This window comes from Rutilus rutilus (genome assembly GCF_951802725.1).
Source record: "Rutilus rutilus genome assembly, chromosome: 11".
Classification (NCBI taxonomy): domain Eukaryota; kingdom Metazoa; phylum Chordata; class Actinopteri; order Cypriniformes; family Leuciscidae; genus Rutilus; species Rutilus rutilus.
Window position 1 is genome coordinate 6,756,186 of NC_140216.1, and position 5,298 is coordinate 6,761,483.

Below are 5,298 nucleotides of genomic sequence, written 5' to 3' on the forward strand. Positions count from 1 at the left end.
GCTCACCAAAATTGGACAGTTGAAGACTGGAAAAATGTTGCCTGGTCTGATGAGTCTCGATTTCTGTTGAGACATTCAGATGGTAGAGTCAGAATTTGGCGTAAACAGAATGAGAACATGGATCCATCATGCCTTGTTACCACTGTGCAGGCTGGTGGTGGTGGTGTAATGGTGTGGGGGATGTTTTCTTGGCACACTTTAGGCCCCTTAGTGCCAATTGGGCATCGTTTAAATGCCACGGTCTACCTGAGCATTGTTTCTGACCATCTCCATCCCTTTATGACCACCATGTACCCATCCTCTGATGGCTACTTCCAGCAGGATAATGCACCATGTCACAAAGCTCGAATCATTTCAAATTGGTTTCTTGAACATGACAATGAGTTCACTGTACTAAAATGGCCCCCACAGTCATCAGATCTCAACCCAATAGAGCATCTTTGGGATGTGGTGGAACGGGAGCTTCGTGCCCTGGATGTGCATCCCACAAATCTCCATCAACTGCAAGATGCTATCCTATCAATATGGGCCAACATTTCTAAAGAATGCTTTCAGCACCTTGTTGAATCAATGCCACGTAGAATTAAGGCAGTTCTGAAGGCGAAAGGGGGTCAAACACAGTATTAGTATGGTGTTCCTAATAATCCTTTAGGTGAGTATATAGTGGGACAGCGATTATTCATTATTTAACGCTAATCTCTTCATAAGAATATTGATACAGGAGTTGTTGTCAAGTAAGTTTTAATCATAATATTCCCCCCTTTAAACCAGTATAAAAATACCGGTATCGTCTCTTATACGGAATATAACCTGTCGCCTATTATATACTGTGGCAAGCCAGTCTGGATAATAATAATAATAATATAATTTGTTACATTTATATAGTGCTTATATAGCGCTTTTCTCAAAGCGTACTGAATCCTCAACCACCACCAATGTGCATCATCCACCTGGATGAGCCATATTGCACCAGAACACCCACCACACACCAGCTTATTGGTGGAGAGGAGACCATTGAGTGAACCAATGAAGAAGCCAATGAGCATATATGTGGATGGATGATAGACAGAGGCCAGTGGGCACATTTTTAAAGCCCTTCTCTTTAAAAATAAAAGGACCTCGGTTTTGATGTCTCATCCGAAGGACGGTGCTTTTTGACAGTATAGTGTCCTCATCACTTACTGGGGCATTAGGACCCACACAGACAACAGGGTGAGCGCCCCCTACTGGCCTCACTAACACGTCTTCCAGCAGCAACCTATAGTTTTCCCAGGAGGTCTCCCATCCAGGTACTGACCAGCCACTCAACCCTGTTTAGCTTCAAAATTAAAGTCCTCTGTATTTATTCTCACAGACACCCAATGCACTAATTACACAAACATAGGAAAACCCATTGTGTTAAATATGTGCGTGTCAACTACCAGCCAGACATTTCCTTCAGAGATGCCACTCATGCAGAAAACCAATTAGCGATAAGTTTTATATTTAAAGAAACACTTGTCTACCGAACACCGAGCTGTCCTGTGGTTTCCTGTGCTGAATTTTTGTGCAGGAATGTAATGTGTGACAGCTCTTGGCAGTAAAGGGGAAGAAAGTAACCTTTGCTTGGGTTTGCTTGCAGTAAACATCTTGTCACATTTGCCGGTATGAACTATGACAGGTATCGTCCCTCGTACCAAGTTTAATCTGTAGCCTATTGTATACCGTGGCAAGTCGGGATACTGTATATAAAATGAAAGTCCTCTGTATCTCACACCCAATACACCAATTACACAAACAGACAACAATGGGAAAACCCATTATGTTAAATATGTGCGTGTCAACCAGCAACCAGACATTTGCTTCAAAGATGCCACTCATGCAGAAAACCAATTAGCGCTATGTTTTAACATTTACATAATAAAAATAAACACTTGTCCACCGGACACCGAGCTGTCCTGTGTTTTCCTGCGCTGGATATCTGTGCAGGAATGTGACGTGTGACAGCTCTTGGCAGTAAAGGGTATGAAAGTGACCTTTGCTTGGGTTTGCTTGCAGTAAACATCTTGTCACATGTGCCGGTATGAACTATGAGACGTTTCAACTGCACCAGGAACAAATGCTTAGGAATAATTGCAGATTTATTTCAAATGCTGGGTGTTTGTGTGTACACATTCAGCGAAGTGCACAGCTCATGAACCTCCTCCTTGCATTTTAGATTCATTACACTAAATTAGATTATCCACTGACCTGCATGAAGGAGCATAACTGTCTCGCGCTTGGGGTTTAGCGGCTATATATCTTTGTCTATAGCTTCCCCTGGATCTACAGCACGTCCAAATGTGGCTCAGCCAGCAGGGGGGAGGCTGTACATGAGAGACTGTGCCCTGGGGCACAAGACCCTGACTGAAGTCTGCTAATGAGCCTCTTCTACACAGCTGAGTCACTCCATTCATTAAAACAAAACTGGCACTGTACTGCCCACTGTCTCTATCCCACTTTTAATTATGCTAATACATAACGATAAAAGGATTTTGGATTCACTTTCCTTGTCAATTCTCGATTTATTTTACAGGGCTGTAGTATAGACAACAGAAAAATCTATTTACGTATATGGATCATTAAACCAGCACAGCACTTCTGGACCATCAATATTTATGACTTCTCACCTCTTTGGCTCAGTGTCAATTGCACATTGGTGTAAACTGCTTTTTTTCAGCATTACAACAGGAAGGGGAATTTAATATTTAATGCCAATTAGAGAGACATTCCTTTGATCAGAGTTAATTAAAGCTGCTATGTTGTGGTTTGCTTAAAAGGTTATCATTTAATATTAGCACATAAAGGAAAGAATATGTGTGCAGAGCAAGCTGAGGACAGGGTTTGTGAAAATGCAGACACAAAACATCAGTTAATGATCATAATAATATAGCAGAATGCTGCAAGCACTAAACAGATTATTTATAATGTTTTGTTTGTTTTGTTTGTTTTTTAATCTACTTGAATTCACTTGTTCTTTTAAAGATTGTTCTTTACTTCACAGATGAAAACAAATTTCGAAATGAATCGAGTTTGATACAGTACGGAGAGTGATGCTCTGATGCCCTCTTGTGTTTGGATAGAAAGTTCCATCAAGAAGCTACAAGACTGAATAATGAAGTCCGACATTTTACAGAGAATCGGTTCTTCCAAACACTTCGATGGAAAGAATCAGTTCAAACAATATTGTTTGCGTCTTACGTAATTACGTCATCGAGTGATCTTAAGACGGCGTAATATTTTAAGTGATATAAAAAGTTCTAATAAAACCACATAGGCCTACGTGCACATTTTGGCTGAAATAGTTTTTTTTTTATATAATTTAATGTGTTGCTTCAGCTTTTAAAAATATTCAAACATTTAGAACATGAATATAGTTTGCATTTACATACAACAATACCAAATCCTCTCTTGGCTGAGATTTCTAAATATTAATATGCATGTTAAATTCATTTAAAGCACGAATTGCGCTCATGTGTACATGTATCTGTTTGCACGTGACACCTGAACTAAAGTGCAGCATAGTGCACGCGATGAGCACGTTAAGCTTGCCTGCGGCATTACAAGTTCAACATAGACGTGCAATTTATATGAGTATGATACTCATCTCAGGTAACGTTACGCATACTAGTCAGACATACTAACACCTGCACAAATAAAGCATATATGTAGCATAAGCGCACAAAAACTGTTTTTAATAAACGTGTTTACTCAAATAATTGGTAATCCGCAGTGGACAGAGTTGTTTTGTGTGACTTACCCAGCTGCCCATCAGTAAATTCCTCCATACTCGGAAATACTTCGATCTTCGAATCGATCCAGGCATGTCCAAAAGAGACTGTTCCTGGTGCAGTGAGTTGTTGAGCCGACGCCTTTCAGAGGTTTTGTGAAACGGTTAATCCATTTTTTAAGAAAAGGGATGAGTCAAAATGATAAATAAATATTATAATTTCCAAATAGTTTCGACTTTTAGAATTTACATTTTTACAAATTTACAACAGTGCATCTCTGCCACAATGATGTAGTAAGAAAGATCATCTCCAACAAAAAGTTAGCCCAATCTGAATATTTTGTATATGAATATATCATAAAACTGTATAGCCTTAACTTGATTTAAAGTGCAAAATCACTGTACAATGCTGAACATGTTCTTGTCTGTTTCTTTCTTTGCATTTCTCTTTCTGTCTACATGCCATTGAACCACCACAATGGCAATTGTGGTAAGAAAGATCATGCAACACAATCTGAATGTTTTGTATGAATACATGAATACAAAGTGCAAAATTACTGTATTTCCGAACATGTTCTTTTCTGTTATTTTTTTATTTATTTATTATTATTTATTTTTTGCATGACTTTTTCTGTCTACATGCCACAGTTTGAGCCGTCACAATGGTAAGCAGTAGCTTGAGCTGCAGTTGTTGGTAATTGATTCATACTGATATGCTGCTACTTTTGTGATGTCATACAGTTGTATTGAAGTCACTTTGAAACTTGTGTTTATCTAGGCGAACAAGATATCTGTCTATTCATTAATTAAGGTAAATCTCTATAAAAAGTTGTTTTTTTAAAGAATCTCTATCATGTCCTTTGATTATTGTTTCTTTGCATGGCTTTTTTCATAAACATGCCACGGTTTGAGCCGTCACAATGGTAAATAATATGATACGAAATATAATGTGAAAACATACAAAACTGTATTAACTTGTGTTAAAGTGAATATTTTATTCTGGAAAATCACTGCATTTCTGAATATGTTCTTTTTCCATCTACATGTCACGGTTTGATCTGCCACAATCATCTGACACCAACAAAAGGTCAGTCCAGTCTGAATGTTTTGTATAATACATCATAAAAGTGTCAACTTGACAAAATCACTGTAAAATTCTTAACATGTTCTTGTGTCTGTTTCTTTCTTTGCATGACTCTTTCTATTTGGTTCTAGTCTGTTTTATGTCCGCGCTGCCTTTCTGCTAGTGAGTTTAGGGCAGTATTTCGATTTTCTGTTGTGATTGTGAAAAATGTCGCCATTGTAGGTCATTATTGCAATCGAGAATTGCCATAGGAACACTTTTTTACTTTGATATGGATCCGTCAGCAACGCCACAAACATATACAGCAAGTAACCATGTTTATTCTAATGCCTGATCTGTGATTGTTGTTTCTTTCTGTGTACGACTCTATCTACATGCAATGGTTTGGAGACGCATTATAGCAGTCTTCTGAAATTAGGAGGCTATGGCACAATATTGAAGAAAAACGAACACAAAAAAATGGTAA